At 39.3% G+C, this 21269-nt stretch overlaps 1 protein-coding gene across 1 annotated transcript in view; it reads right to left on the reverse strand.

The window, feature by feature from the left end:
• Positions 1-1434: 1434 nt before the first annotated feature.
• The window catches only part of LOC109856359 (forkhead box protein O), a 143180-nt gene continuing 123345 nt past the window's right edge, over positions 1435-21269 (reverse strand). The window contains exon 9 of the transcript XR_002250385.1: positions 1435-1968. The gene's annotated coding sequence lies outside the window, so the exon portion shown is untranslated. The remainder of the gene's footprint in view (positions 1969-21269) is intronic.

Here is a 21269-nt window from a genome sequence, read left to right on the forward strand (position 1 = left end):
TATATATATATATATATATATATATATATTTATATATTTATATATATATATGTATAACGTATTTATATCTATTTACTTGCGCACAACGCGTCCTTCCGGAAGTGCACGCGCGATCAGTGCTCCGCAATTTTCTTCCCGAGGGGTTTAAGAAGTTTCAAAAATTGTCAGATTTTTTCAGTCGATCGGTGAAATTTTTTTTTTCGTGAATGGGTTTTGTAAAAACAACACTGCAAACACGTGGCAAGCAAAAGAGCACGGCTGCCTGTTTCTCTAATCGCAACTGCGAGCTCAAGTGTCCTTATATGTACGAGGTAAACACCCCCAAGTCTTAGACGTAAATAGCCGCATTGACGGCAATTAACAGCGCGTCCTATTGTGACAGACGCCGTATTATAGAAAGAAAAACAAAACAAAACACACATTATTCTATTATCTCACTAAGTTGCGCTTTGTTTGTTTCAACCATCCGTGTTCGCGAGCTAATGCACTAATTGCGCGTGCCGCGGATTTAAAAAAAGGGAGACGCGGTGTGCAGCAGCGCGATAGCGTGTGTATGTACTTAGAGCACTATGAGGTTACGTTTTACATACGATAGAGATCGTTGTACGCGGGCGCGGCGTTACGTCAGCGAAGTCTTCAACTCTTCATCGTTCTTTTGAAATCCGACATTCAGCATATGTGTTCTTGAAAGAAAAAGCAACGTATACTTTACGCGCATTCGCATTGTGTATGTTAATTGATACATTGCGTATTATTTACAACATGTATTCAATTACAGCTGAATTATATAGCTCGCGTTTTTTGCGGGAACACAATTGTAGAGAAATCTTAAAAAATATTGCGCGAAAAAAAGTTGAAACACGACACGCCTCTTCCGGAGCGAAGAGCGTTCATCCGATCAGGCGCGCTTAAGTAAATTATTTGTTTCGAATTCACAAATTCTCTCAAATTTCTCGAGTGATCGAATACGGGACTTTGCACGCTGAGGTTACGGTTGCTCTAACACGATATTCTTTCTTCAGATCTTTCATTAATATACAACAATTGTGTCGCGCGGATTAAATGATAACCTGCTATTGTAATATCATCAGTGTGAATTGACAGACTTTCTGTGAGCAATATGTCGTTTGAATATCTTGGAGATGTGTCTGTTACATTTAACATATATCATTATACAATATACATGTGCAGTAACTCTTCTATTATATATATTATACTTAAAATTAAACCAATACTCGAAAATGTTCAAATATACAAATTAATCCTTAGACTCCGGATTATAGTAAAAAAACTCTATATATAGTTTACATTAAATACAAAATAATAAACTTTTTATTCTATATATTATATATATATTATATATATATTATGTATTAGAATAAATTATATATTATAAACAAAAAATGTATAACATCAAACTATATATTTCACCAGTTAAAGACCTAATAATCTCTAATAAATAACGATGATATCGTTCTGAGAGAATAAATTATAATCATTAGTTTGTGTAAGAAAAAAATTTTAAGAACACAAAAAAAATGACACTACGAAAGAATAAAAATAGTTTTTCGCTTATTTTCGTAAATTGTTAGTCACGAGAGCGAATAAAAATAACGAAAGAAATAGACAATATTTTGCGATATTTTATATTAGATTGAATGCGATTCGTTGTGAAAATATATTTTCGGCAGCACGTAACCTCGTAGTCGCCGCCAACATCTTCCGCCTATTTTGAGCGGCGCAGCTCGCTCCGTGGAAGAAGCTGAAGACGTTTGATGAAGTTAAGATAAAAGCCCTCGCCGACGTTAATCGCGCTCGCGGCGATTTTAATATAGTTTCTCGCACCACAATTGCACTAGCGTAGATTGGCATTTTTGAAGTACGTATTTCGTCGCGATCTGGTATCATTATGTCTATATCTTATCACATATCGTCGGTTCACCCTTTCGTCCTCGGCATGCCGAACATCTGCAACAGAGAGAAAAAACGAATCGTGACGTTATTGACAAGTTCATCGACTTTGACTCTTTGCTGTATAATAATAATTACACTTAAAAAAAATATCAATTTCTTTATTTATCGCGCTGGGTAAAACCTATCGATCCTGACGCACGTCGTCTAACTAATTTTCGAATTTTGAACGTAGCATCTTATAAACTACAAAGTTCTTTTCGGGAACAGTTGAAATTTCATTAGTTATAGATAGCGTTTAACAAGAAAATTCGGTATCAACTGCTCGATTAATGTAGTTGCGAGCAAACTCACTTAGCGAAGACTGTGTCTTAACATGATATCTCTCGTAAAAGATGAAAACTTCCGAAACTGTTCTACTGCTAAAGAGTCGCTTCTGCTATTTTCCACGCGCTTGATCCATTGCCCTAAATTGGTCGAGCTACGCGACGAACAATCCGATCCCCTCCCAAAAGAAGTCGAGCGTGGCATCAACTTTTTCATTCTTGATATTGAAAAGTTTTCTTCAGCGTAGTCGGAAGCCAGAGGGATCGAAAATCTCTCTCTCTTTGCCGGCGCGATCTCTCGACGTTTGTCGCGATCGTCGATGAGAGCGACCGAAAGCGACAGTTCCGCTGATTGGTTAAAGAGTAAGAAACGCAGATCGCGACAGGAAGAACAAGAAAAGAAGAGAGACAATTCGAGCGTGAGAGGAAGAAGCGATTGCTTGGAAGGGAAGTAAAAAATTGGGTGGAGATGACGTAACGTTGTCGTTACATTAAGTCGTTACAAAAATCACGTCGATTTCTGTGAGACGGTATTTTTGCGCTCTTTTTAGAAGAGAAGAAGCGCGCGAAAACTTTTGGTGCAGGGCAGTTTTCAGCGAAATTCCGTCAGAAAGAAATTACAAGCGATGAACAATGTGAATCGTGAACATGTGGATATAGAATACAAGTAGATTAAGATCGCGCGATATCAATAGCTGTAACAAAGTAAAATATTCAAGTAACAATACGTTGTTACTATACTTAAAACATATAATCTCTCGAAAAAAAACAACAAATAAAAGATACAGAAAATCAGGCACGTAATATGCCAATACGGTATAATGGAATATAGCTATGTAATACATACGTTAAAATGAACGTCGAGAGGAGAGAAAAGATAAAAAAAGAAAATAAAACAGAAATACTAAAAGATACGATCGCGCTTGAACGTCGTGTAAGACAAAGCGCAAAAGGACAAAGGTAATGCGGGTAGATAATGAACATCAATGACAAGAAACAAAGGCGAGAAGTAGCAGTTGCTTTTTTTTTTCAAAGGAAGAGAGCAAGGACGATGAAGCGGAAGATTAAGACGACGAGCGAATAAAGAAGAACGTTGCGAAAAAATTACATATTTTATTAAAAGAGAGAGAGAGAGAGAGTTTGAGCGAACAAAGAAACGATGTGACTAAATAAATGTCGAAAAAGATACACAGAAGTGAAAAGAGCAGAGATATTGCGCTAAAGAGAGTACAAGAATGATGAGATAATAAATATCACGGTGAGGAATAGGAAAATAAAGAAGAGAGAGAGAAAAGTATCTCTCGGTCCGAAGAATGTAGAGGAACGAGAATAGCAGGATCAAGATCGAAGTCGAAGCAAGAATAATGTATAAGCGAGCAACGCTAACAAGGTCGACGATGTAGGATCAAGATAGGGATCCAAAAACAAAGAAGAACAAGAGATGAAGTTGGGGGACAAGGAGAACTTGGGGTTAATAGATACCAGAATACTTTAATCGGGAAAGAAGAATAAAGAAGCGAGACACATGTACACACACAAACGCGCGCGAAGATAAAGAAGATGAAGAAGAAGCGAAGAGGCGCTGGACCAGGTTAGAATTCGAAGAAAAAAGAAAAAATAAAAAACTAAGCTTGAAGACAAGGATGCGAAAAAGAGCTCCTCGATCGAAGTATTATTTAGAGAGAAGCCTGATACTATAGCAAAGACAGAGGAGGGAGAGAGAGTCGATACACGCAACCTGTATGGTGAGAGAAGGGAGTGAAGGAAAGGAAGAGAAGGATTTAGAGGGACGAGCAGGTCCTCGTCGTCGCCATTGCCATCGCCGTCGTCGTCGTCGTCGTCGTCGTCGCCGTTGTCGTCGTCGTCGATGTGATTTACATGCACGCCGAGGTGGCTTTTACCGAGCGCGCCGCTCGCAAACGTGTTCGTAACACGTAGTTCTATCATATACGTGTGTGTCCGTATACGCGCGCGCCCGCGTGCACATTTGTATGTGTCTGCGTGTATGTATGTGTGTGCGAATATTTGTGGACGTCGACATGCGTACAGGCTGCAACCACTGTCGGCTAGCTATAGCGTAGAAATCCGGGAATTGGGTTTCGTGTCGGCGGACGCGTCATTACTTTGTTTATGAGAACGGGAACGCGCTGAGACAGCGAAGAAAAAGTGTCCCGTACGGGTAGGTCCGGACGGGCTAATATTTACCGGACGAGAGTGGCGGCGAAGCGGCAGCGCCGGCGTTTCACGATTTTTTCCCAAGCTTTATGCATGCGGCTGATCCACTTTGTGAGCGACGACCAATCGGCACCCGTTCCCTCCCTTCCTCCCTTCTTCCGCGCACAGCTCTACGCCCCGGCATTGGCAGCATACCAATACCAAACCGATTTCCGTTTGTTCGCTCGAACGATGTACTTCGCCATCCACGTGTGTATTTCTTCTCTTTTGTCACTTCTGTACCGCTTTGTCTTTTCTCTATTCAGAGGGAAAGAACCGCGCGTGTGGGTGAATGATGCGAGAATATATTTAGAATATATAATATATACAGAAGAGAAGGATATGAAAAATTATCCGAGATAAAACGAAGATTGATTGCGCGGCGAGAGAGGATAAAGCATTCCGAGAAATAGTTTTTACTCTGGACGATATTTTTTTATGTAACAATTTGAAAAAAAAAAGATGCTCTATCGCGTTATACGTTCTTCTATCGTGTATCGAATTCTTGCGAATATTACCGCTGATCATTCGTATTCCCGCTGCGATCTTTGGTCAAGATGCCGGAGACATCGGTTTGAGCGACAAAACAGGAAATGCACACCGAGTATGTATAATTTAAGTGTGGAGAAAAGACAATGAAAGGCGGGAGATGACCGGAAAGAGAGAAAGCGAAAGGAAAAGTCTCCACGTCTTGAAGTACATACTTTAGAATACGAATCTTCTCGAGAGTGTATTTAATTGCATCTTAATACTCGTGACGCGTAATATGTTTATACTGTGTGTGTATGTGTGTGTATACTTTGAAATGATAAAGCATTTTGTACAATAGCAAACAAAGTTGCATGTGCTTTGAAACCTATTTTATACACACATATATATACGTAGCGTGTAATAAAATTGAACGTGTGTCTTTTTCTCTCTAACGCGCGTCGAAATTCGGTTACAGCGGATTCAGACAGCAACGTAAAATGGAAGGAAGAATAGTAGCTGAGCGCTCATTCATTCGCACGCGTACAAAAGCTCTCGCCGAATGAAAGATCGAGCGTCGATGCTAAAGCGTCGGTTCTCCGCCTGGACTTGCTAATGGATTCTGCGCTTCGATGTCATCTTCCTTCCTCTCTCTCGCTCTATCTGTCTCTCTTCCTCTTTTGATTTTTTTAATTTATTTTTTTGTCAACTCTGTCTCTTGAATTCATATATTTCCCGTGTCTCTGTCCCAGGTGTTGCGTTTTCGCGCATTGTAATTAGATAACAAGCTTGTAACGAAATTCAGTTCGTTCACATGTAGAAACAAAGTTCGAATATATTCCGTGTATATATTCACTGTTGCGCCAGGAACAATATCGGAAATCAGCACTATGTTGAAGCGAGATTCTCTGAGTACTTAATGGAGAGCGCTTAAGTATTTAACGAACAAAAACGTTGGAGAGAGAAAGAGAGCGAGCGACCATTTCAAACAAAACGTCTTATCGTCTGCAATTTTATTTTCGAGTTTCATGAGAGTTTACTGACCGTTTATTCTCCCTTCTCTTTGATTGCGTAGTCGCTGTAATTTACCGTGCATCGTCGATTGCATTGTCAGTAAAACGAGTACAATTAACCGAAACTATATTGACGTTCTTAACGGCGCGGAAGTGGCGGCGGCGTTTCCGTCCCAATGAGATCGGACTAGAGTCGACTTTCCTTTCCAGGCAGTAATTAACCGTTCGCGTTGCAAACACACCCGATTGCGAATTTCCGGGTTCCATCTCGCGCAGAGCGTTTTATTGTACGCGATCTCGTAGATTACCGGCGAATCGTTTTTTTTTGTTTTTTTGGGTTTTTTTTTTTTTTTTTTTTTTTATACAACCACGTATAACTCGTATAACACAATGTCCCGGCGATGGTTGTGCGAAAACCCTTTCATGATCGTTTCAATGTAACGCGTCTATGTATTTGTTGAATTTTAAACGGTTGCCGAATAGCATTAATACCGTATCGGAAATTCTATGGTTTGCAGAGAGAGGAGAGATTTTGCCGATTTTACAAAATATTACATGTCTAACTTGGTTGCCAGGTAAATATTTACGTGAACAATATATACTGTACATACGCGTGTGTACATATATATATATACATATATACTAGCAACTCACATTTCATTCTAGGTCAAAACGTTATTAATTATGAATTAAGCACACACACGCACACATAAAGAACGCATATAATTACAGTAATAGCGACATTAATTATAATGCTACTGATATGCAAAGCAAACAGTAATACATGAATATTCGCCTCTCACATTAGCTTGATGTAAGAAATTCATAAATTACTGTCTCCCTAAACGCTAAATTACAATTGTCTATTCGTATTTTTGGATTTAGAGAAAATCCTAAGGTCCTTTCTATTCTTATCGAATTACTTCTTTTTCAAGCACGTCACGTCTTAACTCTGTCTCGCTCTCTATATGTAGTCTCTGTATATAATATAGAGTCTCTGTCTCTGTATATAAATTTATATTATTAATTTATATTTATTTGTTGCACGTAAATTTGTATGCAATTTTATTTATGTGCAAGTTTTCACATTTACGGCACATCTACTTAAGAAAAAAAACCCAGCATTTCTTGTCATATATACTTTGCAATAAAATCCTAAATTTGTGTGAATGCTGTACGAGCAAAACGCATAAACGCTACATTCTTTGATATTTAAAGAGCTAATCACGGGAATATTAGCGTTACGCCTGCAGCCCGTATCAATTACACAATTACACATCGAATCAGCCTTCCATTTCGAGCATCCATTACCGTGATCCCGCGTTCAATATACGAAAGAGCGGTCGGTCGGATTCAATTTGAAAAAATAGGTTGCGTTAGCTTTGCATAGAGCACAGTTTTTTATATTTTTAATTTCCCAGCCCGGCCCAGCGCCATTTCTATCTGTCACTGACACGGGGCGACGGAGGTGGGGAATAGTGGTGGCACACCCTGCCGATGTATGATCTGCCCGCTGATATATGGCAGTAACGTGAGCAAAAATGCGGGGCCGATTGAATTACATTGAGTTACGTGTCGTTACGCAACGCATCTACGAAACCGAGTGGGGAGAATACGCGACAGGGCAGATAGAGGCGGGGGAGGAAGAGGAGGAGAAAGAGGAGGAGTGTCGGGGGTGAATCGAATTTATAGCACGACCTTTTGGTTACGTTTGATTTTGAAAAATCGTCACCGCCAAAAATTACGAGCCCACCCACGCGCGTACGTTTTGGCACGTGCGCGTCGACCATATTTATTTGCCCCACGTGTTCTACGCTCTCCCGTTTCGCTTTCCTCTCTCTCTCTCTCCCCGTCCTGCTCTCGTTCTCGTTATTTCGAATCCTTTCGCTCTATTTTTCTCTCTTTCTCTCTCTTTCTCTCTCTCTCTCTGTCGCCCACTTTTCGGAAGAAATATACGGACGGAAGTAAACGACGTCGTATAGTAGTCAAGCGACGTTTATCGTTATGCGTCTTGAAATTGCGAATTAAAACCGTCATAGCCGAATAGCGCAAAGATATCGGCCGATAATGAGGGGACGGTAAATAAGACGTATGTACATTTTACTTCATTTTTTATTTCACATATATCTAAGTTTATTTACGTAGAAACAGCGCTGTATACGCGAATAAAACTGATAAGCTTTTTACATTTTCCACGAACGAGGTCGCAAATTTTCTACCGAAAGAATTAGCGGTATCATCGCGGTGACACACAGCTATCCGGCAGCGGTTTCGGACGGCGATCATTATCGAAAAGTCATACCAGCAAATACCGCTCTACGCTTAGATATCCGTATACTTTGTTCTCGGAGATACGGCGGCAGTTCGAATCCCAGATAAAGAGACGGTGTCGGCTATCAGAAGAAGAAAGAGGGGCATGAAGAAATGCGGAGAGGAGGGTGGCGAGAGTGCAGGAAAGAGGAAAAAGAAGAACGAGGAGGGTTAGCCTGTCGAGTGGCGCAAAGAGAGGAAAATGGCGGGATCGTTGGTGCAAGGGGGTGAAAGACGCGTGTCGGTGCGCCGAAGGAGAGTACGTAGCAAGATAGCGGGCGGGTGGAAGGGATTGGCCACGTGGCGCCGCGGCGCGCCGTTCCGGCGCCGTTATCCCGCACACCCCGTGTGCGGTTCAGTTCCACTTCAACCCCTAGCACAACGGCCCAAGCGGCTGGCTGACTGGCTGGCTCTCTCTTTCTCTCTTTTTCCTTCTCTCTCTGTCACTCTATTCATCTCCCGCTAGGCGAGCGGGACTATTTGATAGGAATTCGTGCCGATCATATCGGGTGTTACAAAAATATATAGCATTGAATAAAACTTGGATCAAAATTGCTTCGGATAATTCCGATTTATATAAAGCAAGTAAACTTCTATAAATTATATTAATTTATGTTCTCCTAATTACACTTTGTAATTATTTCGAAGAAAAAAGAAAAGAGACATGCGTAAATTGGCAGTACATCTTACGTATCGACCTTGCCCGATTCAGACATCGGCGTTTAACTCCTTTCGCATGACCTTCGACCTATGCCCATAATTCGGTGATAGTTAAAGTTTATGTCTGCTGGCGTCGGATCGCCTCAATATCGTAAAATTAAATTAGGCGCTCCGAAAGTATCGCCGCGACTGTAACGCATTTGTTCACAATGAACGGCGCCGTTTCACGCTGATTATCGATTTTAGCGTGGTCGAGAGGAAATTTCGATTCTTTGATACTCGCACAAGTCTCGAAGATTTATAAAAGAAATGTGTGTGCGCGCGCGCGACATAAAAGGTAGCATTAAACTTTTTTCAATAAATTTAAGTTTGATTGTTTTTTTTTTTTAACATAACTAATTCAAATAGTAAAATCACATAAGGCTCTGCATTGTGCAAAGCGGAATTTATCTATTTAAAAAAATCGTTGTTCACGCATCTTTTGTTGCAAACCCGCGTCAGCATCACAGAGAGAACACCTGCATTGCACAAGTAGCGCTTCTGCGGTTTATTAATATAGGACAACTGCGATGTTTTAATTACGCAGTTGAGAGCTATAAGACTTGCACAATGTGAATGTTCTCGCGCACGCTAAATAACATTAAAGAACGACGATTGTAATTTTACTTTGTTTCCGTACGCTCACGTTAAACGTACTTATCGCGTATAAATTATACTTGCCATTGCACGTTAATTTGCGTAAGCGTTTATATAACTCGCTCAATTCAGTAATTATGTAAGCCAATATACGTATTTATTATACATGTGATATGAGGCAGGTATATTGGCTGCTTCGTACATATTATAAAATCTCTCACACAAGAGCATATTTCAATAATTCAGTTAATTACTCTCCATCTTGTTTTACAAAATCTTGGCATTTGGTTATCTTTATTATGGTAATCACTCCAACTCGCGGATAATTTGGTAATCAAAGCGGAGAAACATTTATATCACCGATTCGCCGACGTATTACCGTCGACATATTCGGGGGGGAACCACAACTCTCTCAACTATTCCATTAATGTTTCATTTGAGACAGTCCAAATCGGTTTGCGGCAAATTGGTTCGTTATAACGTCGTTAGAACGATGTAATCTTTCATGCTCTATTCGATTATTGTACGCGTAATAATAATCACCCAGAAGATTCGTACGCCGTATCGAATTTACATTTTACACAGAATTTAACAATAAACACGAATGTCTTCGGATAGAAACTCGTGTGTGGCAAGATAAAAATATTAATAAATAGTAAGATCGTCTCCGAATCAATTACACAACGCACGACTTTTGTCCACGCAATGAAACGCGCAAACCGTAAGAACAAAAGTGCGCGCTCGTGAAGTAGAATGAGTCAGCGCGCGGCGAGTCAGGCAGGTCGTGGCGCGTTTTCGATTCGACTCGACGGCTTCGAGTTTTCCTCCCTGTGCGGGCTCCTTTTGCTCCTATATACGTTTACGTCAGCATGTTTCAGCGGCTGCCGGTGCCCGAAAGTTTTCGCCCGGCGACAAGATATTTCAAGTGGTCTCTCGGTCGCTCAGTCGCGCGATCGTCCCCGCGCTGAAATATTGGACGGCTCTTTCTTGCAGCCGCATATTCTTCCTCCTCCTCCTGGTACACCTCCTCCTCCCTGCCCCTTCGGTGCCGTCGCCACTTTCCACCGCTATCCCCTTCATCCCTGTCATCCACCATCTCTCGCGACCTTCTTTTTCTTCTCCCTGGCTTTCTTCTTTTCCCGTTCCCGACCTCTTCCTCCTCCGCTGTCTAACCTCCTTCCATCCTCTTCTCTCTTCTTTGTGCTTCTTTCTTCATTCGAACGTCTTCTTTTCGGGCGCCTCTGCTTTCGCGCAAGAACTTGACGACTTATGACTCGCGTATTAAGCCCTGCGCCGGGGACTCCGGCTATCCGTCGTTAACTACCCATGAATGAGTTACGCTCGGCCGACGCTAATTTCCCGGATTGTCCGAAAGAGACGTAAAGTGTCTATTAATCGTCTGCGTAACGAGGACGAAGCTTGCCCCAGTCTCGGAGGTGTATCCGGCGAGAGACCCAACGAGAGAGAGAGAGAGAGAGGAAAAGAGAGAACAAGCTCCGGTTCGGCGCGAAGAACGACGAGAAGTAAGAAAACGGGGAAAAACGATCGCCGTATAAAGAATCGCTGAGAAAACCGCGAACGGAATATTTCGTCGCTCGCAGCCACAAATAAATGATATTTCCGAGAACTTTTAACGGATCGGGAAGGAGATTGACGCGGTGAAATGATAACGTAACGACGAAACGACAGGTTAGATTTGTGACAAAAACATATGTATTATTATAGCCTTTTGTCGATAATAATTTGTTCGAATCTCCGATCTTTCGCAGATAAGGTTTCGCTCTTTGTCGGCTGACAAAATTGAATAACACGTTTGAATAATTTAAGCAGTCATTCATTCTGTACGTATTGTGAAACGTTTTTTTTGCAGCTTGTGAGAGTTAAAGAAATATAATTTTGGAGACACACAAACACTTCTGCAGTGCGCGCTACATTTAAATTTTCTTATTCACATGTCTGCTCTCTCCGAGTATTCAAATTTAACTTGCAGACTTAAATTAGCCTTGTAATAAAGCGAGTTAAACTGTTTTAGTATGTACTAGTAATTCTACCAGTTTGCTAGTTAAATGTAATAATTCTAATTGCACTCTCTCTCTCTCTCTCACTAGCTCTGCGTACGTTTTGTAATTTTAATAGTTTATCTTGTGTGTCCGATATACTTGGGAAAAAGCAAATGAATCACTTAAAGTTGTCGCTGAAGTTGATTTTGTGTGTGAACTTTACATCGTTATTTTTGCTTACTTTTTTTTTCCGATGGCAATGTTGTCAATACATTTTTAATCGCGGTGATTTAGCGAATCAATTGCATAATAACTTAATTGTTATCCCGTGAGAAATTGGATAATAAGATTTCACACGATTAGATTCTAAAGAATGCGTTAATGATAAATGTGATTTAGTCGAATAAAGATAGCGGGAAGACATACGTTTATTTCCCCAAGTAGGTCACTCTTGAAATTCATTTATTCTGGGATATAATAATTTCAGAGATGTGCGCACACAAATTAATACAGTATATTCAATATGTAACATGATGATTGACGTACGTCACTTTTCAAGTAAACTATCCACTTAATGTCATTTTGCGCCTTGAAAGCGCAAAATAATCCCATAGATTTCCTATATTTGAACATATAAATGTCTTTTTATACATCACCTCTCTCTCTCTCTCTCTCTCTCTCTCAGATTTCTGTAGACTCCTAAGCTAAGAATGAGAGGCGTTAACATTCTATATCTTCAGGATATACCGGTTTACATGAAAGTCGTCGCGAGGGAAGATTCGATACTACAAGGCGACGAGAAGGATAGAAAGAAGGAGAGGCTGGGCTCCTTCCTTCGTGGCGTCTTTCTTAAAGGACGACGACGGAAAACGCCAGGCGGAACAAAGTAGTTGGCGCCGATTAAACAAATCGCATTATAAGTTAGCCTCTGCTGGCTGGTAGTACCAAACTTACCAACTCGCTTTATATTAAGACGAACCGCCCTCCAGAACATCCCCCGAGTCGTACGCCACGCTTGATCTGAGACCAGGGCTATAAACTTCAGAAATGGCTCTCCTCCTTCCTCTCTACGACCTTCTTACTCGTACACGGAGGACGGAGTGGGAGGATATAATTGTTTAATTGAATTTATCAGGGCTACGCTCGTAGATTTGTCAGGGCTGACAGTTTTAGTCCTCGCGCCGTCGTCGCGCCGCCATCGACCCACCTCCTAATCCACCTCCTCACTCCAATCGGAGAAAGAGGACCTACGTGTTACTGAAACGAGATGTCAGAGATCCTTTATTTCTCTCGATCTCCAACCCTTTCCTCCCCCTCCCCTCCTCGATTCCGACTAGCGATCTATTACTCATAATCAGTCCGTGCCAACGCAAAGTCTCGTCTGCGAACGTCTGCCGCTTTCCGTAGGGATTTCACTGAACTTTAACCTCATGATCCGACGAAAGCGAAGCGTCTTGAAGAAGCGGTCCGTCTCTACTCGTCAAATGAATCTTTCATACGACGGAGTGACGTTCGCAAGATCGTCATCGGCTAGCATTTTAACACAGCACAAAAGATTTAACGACCAGACAATTAATAGTACATCTATACACACAACGGCCAGATTTGGTGCATAAAAAATATCATTCAAAAGTCATCGCTTGATCGTGCGCGTAATAAAATTACAAAATATGTGTGGAAGTATATACATGCATGCAAAATGAGAAGTAAAATACGTGTATTTTTTGGGAACAATTATCTCTTTAGAGTGCTTCAACATCTGACAACATTTTACAATTGCATAAGTAACCTCTCTCTCGTCGAAAAGTTACAAAATCTGTGTTTTACTTCTTTTATACGCGGAGAATTCCATTTCTATAGCGCGTATGAAATAAAAATATGTTTTCCTCGAATTTTATTTTAGATGGTGCTGATACGGCTTTATATATATATATATGTATCTTCTCTCTATTATACGATTAAAAATATTATTCACACATTTAATATACCGATCGAGTTCGCCGCGGCCTAAACGGATTAACAGATAGACTCTTTAGACGGGGATTCAAAAATATACGGAAAGTTGCGAGGGGATTGAAATCCGTTGTGAAAATTTAAGCGCATCAATATTAGACTGTCGTAAAAGTTGCTTTACGACGGCGAAAGCATCAAAACTATCGAGCGGCCTGATTGCATTTTCGCTTCGTTTTACAATCCTCATGAACGACGCCGACAAAGTGCACGAACATTATCGTTTTCAACTCGATTATCGTGATTCCACGATGACCGACTACAGAGTTGAACGCATACTGCGCGCAACGACATTTATCTGGAAACTTTTTCTCCAAACACGACGCGCGGCGCTTTATCTGCACGACATAAATTCAGCAGAAACGAATGAATCAATAAATTCACTATGCGTCGGTTTAATAACTGTTCGAAAGTGCTTCGTCGTTGCAAACGCATCGAAATGAGAAGTAAAGAGTCGAGAGAAAATCTTTGTACACACGGGGAGTTGGATGAAATGAAATTAGAGAGCGTCACTTTACCCTTGTAAGTAGATAACGTGTCGGAATTAATTGTGTGTGTTGAGTTCCTTGTTAAAGTGTTTAATTATTATTATTATTATTATTATTATGAACACATGTGTGCGTGATTATATAAAACAGTAATTTAAAATAGAATTTACGCACACATATTACATGTATGGTCTATGCGTGTAATGTTATTTTAATAACATTATACGCATGGCTGAATATTTTCAAGCGCACGGGGTTATACGATTACGGATTGAAGCGGAACCCTATAAATCGAACGAATCAGTCGCTTATTCACGTTTCAGACGGATTCATCGGCCGTGTCATCCTTAGTCACTCTTGCACCATCACTCATACTTGAGCGAAGAAACGTAAGTTTCGCGAGTAAAAAGAAATTTCTGGAGAGTGCATCGTTCGCGAATTCTTTTGTAAGAACGTTGCACGACGATGTTGGCGCGACGCACGTGATTTCTCGTCAATCACGGTAACACGATATCGGACTGATAAATTTACATTACGTCGGAAAGGATACAATTGCACCCCGTCGAAACACGTTTCAGCGATATTAGCAATAACGATGCATCTGAAATCGTATCCCGTTGCGAACGTAGAAAATTGTGCAATTTAACTGATTCTTATTGTTAAAATTCACAGGTTTTCCGAAAAAAATTACTTGCGTTAAAATTACTTATGTTTAATTTAATACGGAGCATTGAGCTTCTGTTTAATGTTTGAGTAACTAATTGCTTTTTAGTTGTACATTATTATAATATTCACACACACAGTTAACTTCTGCGAGGATATAGAATTATATTTGCTTAAAAAAAAAAAACAACAAGTTGCTCGTTATAATATTAGGTGTGCAAATAAATAGTCCAAATTCTAAGTTCAAAATTTATTTTAACAGAAAGTAAGACAAATTTTTCAAGATGTGTGCCGCTGCTTTCTATAACTTCAACCCATCTTTCGGACAATTTATGAATTCTATATCGGAAAAATACTGTGGATGGACACGATGAAGTCGTCAAGCTATTTTCTGGTCTCTCTCATTCGTATATTAAAGTATCATGTATCACAAATAAGGATAATTCAGTATTCTCGTCATATTTATTTGTGTTATTTCTGTAACACGCACTTTCGTCTAATGAACGTTACCAATACGAAGGTGCTCTAGGAAATCGGACGGAGCACTTTAATTTCCCTGCAGGTGGGTAAGTGGACAGGCGGGCGAGAGAAAAAGAGAGAGAGAAAGAGAGAGAAACGGTCGGGAGAAAAGAGGGAGGAAACGAATGAAAACGAGACAGAGTGGTCGGAAAATGTGCGAGAACCAGGATGGTAAGAGGAGACGCGGATAGGCAGGCGAATGGATCGTTATTGCCATGACAGTTCTCCCTCGGACGAGGGTAAGTGGATGTATCATTTCTCCCGCGATGCTCGATTCCTAAGATCCCTATGTACTATATCCGCATTGCCGAGTGAGATCTGTGTTACGATTTGCGGAAAGAATTCTATTTAATATTTCAGAAAACACGACTTGAACGCAGGCAATCAATAAAAAATAGTATATACAATATTAGATAAAAACGTTTTGTGTGTATTCTATATTTTTTTTATCACAGATTCAATTACGACTCAATTTTTTTTTAACGTTGTTTTCAAGCTGAATGATGTACATAAGGATACTGCGCTCAAGAAAATAGCATTTTATGTTAAATTAATACAATCTACTAAAAAACCAGAAAAAAATCATGAACATTGAAATTATTATTTAATACATGACATTACGGTGCCAAGCAATATTATTGAACAGAATTCTTTTCTTAAAAAATTACATTCTTAAAAAACAAATTAAATTCTCACTAAATTAAATTTTTTTACTTTGTCACGATTTATCTTGATTTATTCAGAAAAATCGCATCTTTCGACGAAACATTTGCATACTTTGTAGAACATAGTAAAAATATTTTAAAATAAGATCAAGGTCAATGCAAGTCAAATTACAGGATAGTAGTGTAAAAAATTTTTTGTTAAAAAAAATCTCTTTTTAATACAAAATCGATTGTGTTTTTACTCCTATTAGCCGTTTTCTATAGTTATTTTTTAAATTTAAAGTCATCTACTATATCTGAATTAAAAATCCTTTTTATTGCAACTATTTCCTTTTAATGAAAGATGTACCGCGAAATCGGAGAAAAGTGACAAAGAGCTAGTATTATTAAAGACATACACGTGGCTTCTTACGTGTGGCAACGTTAGCGCTTTAAGGAACTATGAGCTTGAATACAGTTTGAAAAGCTTTAAAAGTGAGTGAGCGAGTGAGTGGGTAAACAAACGGTGGGGTTGTTTACCCTTCTGAGAATGTAGACTAGAGCAGGTTACCCCGGAAGCCAGAGGCATCCATTGCGTACTTTCATCCGCCATGACCTATCCTATTTCATTGTCCCTCATATATACCTTTACCCCCCGATCTCTCCGTTATGCCTCTGGAAAATCTTTTTCGAGAGACATTGAAATATCTAAGATAGTGACCGCTCTCTCTCTCTCTCTTTCATTGATAATTTATTCACTGGCCAATTAAGCATTTTCCTGTTCAATAAGCAAATGTTAATTAGTCGACAAATACAGAACTGTCAATCAAATCTATTTTTCATTACTAATTTTCTATAATTGTTTTAGACTATAACGATAGTTTCTGAATATGTATATATTTATATATAATTATATGTTTATATAATTATATTGATATATAATTATGTTTAAAGCTCGTTGAATATTTAAATAAAAATGCCATTTCCTTATCTTTATATATATATACATGTATCGCTAGTCTAGAGATATATAATCGAAATATATATATTTCTTATATATTTCATATATTCTGTATATTTTATTTATATTCTATCCATTAATGTATGTTTGCGAAGCTGACCGAAATTTTATCGACATAGACTCGATCCTTTTTTATGGATTTTCTCTATCTCGAAATAAGGAGATTGTTCTATCTCGCTCACTTTTATAGCTTATATGAATTTATATGTAAGGGAAAGGTTTAATTTCTTGGAAGGAAACATGTTTCCGTAAGTAAGTATATTGTTAACGTAGGTTTCAGTAGAACAACTTGCGTGTCATAAAGTTTTATCATAAAACACATTGTTTAGCTGTCGACGCGACGTTTTACAATTTTGAAAATAGAAGTTTTGGCACATGATGCGCTTATAATACATATCTCTCTCTTATATGTATTGATTCAAATCTTAAATATTCGATGTTGTACTGGAAATGGCACTGCCGCTCTTTCCGCACGTATCAAAGGTAGAGACTCCGCCGTTGCTTCTGTCGAGAAGGCATTCCAGATGACGTCGCAAAACGCGTCATTAAGGGAACGAGAGCAAGTGTCGCTTAGGAAGCGACGGCGACGGGGAGCCGATGTAATTATTTCAAGGCCACTGAACGCGCGATCGAGCGAGGCACCTCGCATCGGATCATGCTGCTCCAGTGATCCTGAGGCGCCGCTAATCTCCGATCCTACCCGCGAGGGCACACGCCTAGAGGTCCTTCCTTCCTTCCTTACTTTCTTCCTTGCTTCCTTCCTTCCTTTCTTTCTTCCTTCCTTCCTTCCTTCCTTCTTTCCTTCTTTCCTTCCTTCCTTTCTTCCTTCCTTCCTTTCTTCGTTCCTTCCTTCGTTCCTTCCTTCCTTCCTTCCTTCCTTCCTTCCTTCCTCCCTTCCTTCCTTGTTTCCTTGCTTCCTTCCTTCCTTCCTTCCTTCCTTCCTTCCTTCCTTTCTATATGCTATCTCCGATAATCATCGCGCGCGTTATCCGTCGCCGATTTACTTAGACGACGAGGGCCGCAGCGCGGAAATTTACTCGGTGCGACAGTCGAGGGAATTAACGCCCGGGGAGATTCGTCGTCGCCCCGTGACTTTATCGCGCACGATCGCATAATCGATATGTACTTGTCGTGCGGGCGCGCGGAAGTAAGACGTGATAAGGCCACGGCACGGCGTGTCGTACACTTAATCGGTATTTCACGCATCGGACTCGAAGCCCCGAGGGCGCGTTGAGTCGCCAAACCGATTAAACAAGACGTTGAGGACGATGCGTTCACTCGAGCAACATTTCATGCGATAAAAAGACTTATTTCAGAAATTTTCAACGTTCTTTTAACTTCCCGATTTATCAATATTTCAAAAAATTCCCAATACTTCTATCTCTCGTATCCAAAATTTTCTTTGCCGGGATTTCTTAAAAAATTAATAAATTTTATACGACCCAAACGATGAACGATAACCGATCTGTTGAAATAATTGATGGAGCGATGAAACATCATCTACGAGAAATCACTCGACGTTTCTCAGTTGAATTTGCTAAGCTTTTCGCCGATATTTTAGACTTCCATCCGTGTCACAATGATCTTGTTAGGCAGACTAAGAGATGAATAAGGATTTCTATTTATACGTACGTCTCGGAGCACGCAAACGATGCTTGTAATTTTTATCGGAGCAGACGTTGTGCTTTTAGTTATACCAGACGGTTTTTTATACGATTGTCGTAAAGAGAAGGATCAATTATACATCTCTCAATTAGCAGCGATATTTCGGCGGATTTAACGAGCGTCTTGAATAAAAAAAATCACAACAAGTGTTAACAAAATTACGTCGTCGTATATATCGTCGTATGTACAAAAAAATCAGCATGCTGTATTGTTGCTTCATTAATCACGCTCCTTGTTAGTTTTTTTATGCTGTTAGTTTTTTTATGTGTTTATGCTGTTTTCTTATCTAAACTACAATTACATTGTTTATTACAATTGCTTTCCTAAAGTAAAACAAGGAAAAAGAGAAGATGCTATAATATAAAAATTAAGTTTAGTAAGTCGATTACATACAGTTTGATTTGCACCTGTTCCTCATTCCCTGAGGCGTGTTTAAGGACATCGTTAAGTGAGGTGAGCTATAACAAGGCAAAGGTGTGCTCCAAGTTTGCTATTAAGCGCGCGACTACGCGATAAATTTCTCGAAGACATCGAGCGTACTTAAGTTATAAGTTATAAATTACAAGTCTTCACACGCTCGGTTAAGTTTCCAGGCGACCGTAATTAAAGGGTAAGATTTCTGTGAGGCTGTGTTTCGTCGCGAGAGATAATTATACGTCTGACCTATTTCCCCCCCAACTGCTTTACGTCAACATCCCCTTTCACGATCGGAATAATATATAAGCACATCTGTACGTGGTGTTAAAGTTTTTAAAAAACGTGCAGAGTCGCTATAAGCACAGTGCTACGTACGTATATGTTGCAATCTATTCGTATAATCTTCAGTATCAATCTGATGTTTCTCTCTCTTTCTCTCTTCTATCGCGCAAAGAGAACTTTGATCCTATATTGGCAATTAAAACTTCTGCGCATATATCGGAAATAAAATATATGAATGATGGATGAAGTATTTAAGAAATGTAGACAGAGAGAAAAACTGATAATTTAATTCTGTGAGCTAAAAGATAATTTAATTTTTGTGCTAAAATATAAATTTTGTGATGTCGATCGCGAACTTCTTAATACGTTTGCTCAAAAATAATAATGAAAGAAAGATATATATTAAATGTGAATAGATAGATTATCTGTAAATGTGATATTTTCCATTTATAATGTAAGAGAAAAAATATGACCATATTTTTGAATTTATAGCCACTCACGTTATAATAAAAATCTTTTTCATTCTTTCTCTCAAGTTGAGCAAAAATGTACTTTCGTTATTTTACACGTCAAAAATAACGAAACGGCATAATTATGTCACTTTATTATTATTGCATTCTATTTTAATTGTTTATATTAAATTGTTTTTATAGTTGCATTAAGATATAAACGTTTACTTTTTCAATCAGCACGAATATTGTATCAAGATATCAAGAAGTGAATTAGATTTCTCGATCATATAAAAATAAATTTCTGTTCGTATGTGTTTTGAAGCATTGCTGTATCACCGTCATACATAAACTCGAAACAGACCGATGCAACGAGGGAGGTAAACGACCGTCATTGATGCCTGCCAATCACCGGAAGCGGCGCGCTCGCGATTGTTCGTGGTGCAATTACAGGGGTAAACGAAAAAAAGAGGGATTAAAAGAGAGAACGAAAGAGAGAGAGAGAGAGAGAGAGAAGAAGAAAGGGGGAGGGAGAAAGGGATAGAAAGAGCTGTCACATGGTCACGGCTAGGCTTCAAACAAATGACTCCCCTCAATTTGGCACATTCAGCGTGTGTAGCTTGTTGCGTGCCCATTCATCCTGCGATACCTCATCTTGGCGTCAGATTGTATGCTCTTTCTCTCCGTCTCTTCCATTCCAAAGCGTGTACACACGCATATAAAAGTCATAATACGTAATATATCTAAACGGATTCTTTTTCTATCGAATATATCAACTTGTCGAGTGCTAAGAGTTATAAAAGAAGAAAGAGAAAGAGAGACACTCACCGCGCGTTATCATGTAATGTGAGTTCTGTGATTCCGTTTGTAAATTTAGTCCAATTCATATTATCCCCTTTTGTATGTTGACATTTATAAAAAGTATTATCCATCCACTTAACAACGTGCATTGCGAAATGTGGAATTTTCAATTTGCGCGAATCGTCGAAGAACACAAAGAGATAGCACGTGTATTGCACACGCAGGGAAACAGTCAGTAATGAACAGCATGAACAGCATTTAAGTGTCAGTTACATGAATCGTATTACAAATGCACACATCACATGTTAGGGCCAATTATTTTGTTCTTTTGTATTAATAGGAAATCAATATAATCGTTTTGCATTATGTAGCCGTTTGATAATATCATATGACATGATAAAACGTAAGCTCACGTGATGCGATAACGGTGTTTCGTATCTTATAGAGATCATATCTCGCGTTCTCAATATATCAGCCAGACGAAAAAGAATGAGTTTTCAACATTTATAAAATGATATCCGCTTTTTAGAATGATCAGAAGAAATATAAGCTAAAAAATTCAATATCTGTATTATATAAATATATATACTTTTTTTCTGACAGAGAAAATTTTATGCTAAAATTGAATCTAAAATTGACTAAGAAATTTCGCAAGTAAAAAGAAATGCGTATTAATCATTGCCAGGACGCACAAGCACATTGGATACAATATATATATACACACAGGCACATTAGGTATACATCAAAAACGATACCGAGACGAAGGGTGGCG

The sequence above is a fragment of the Pseudomyrmex gracilis genome, unplaced genomic scaffold (assembly GCF_002006095.1).
Source record: "Pseudomyrmex gracilis isolate BER0280 unplaced genomic scaffold, ASM200609v1 scaffold_116, whole genome shotgun sequence".
NCBI lineage: Eukaryota > Metazoa > Arthropoda > Insecta > Hymenoptera > Formicidae > Pseudomyrmex > Pseudomyrmex gracilis.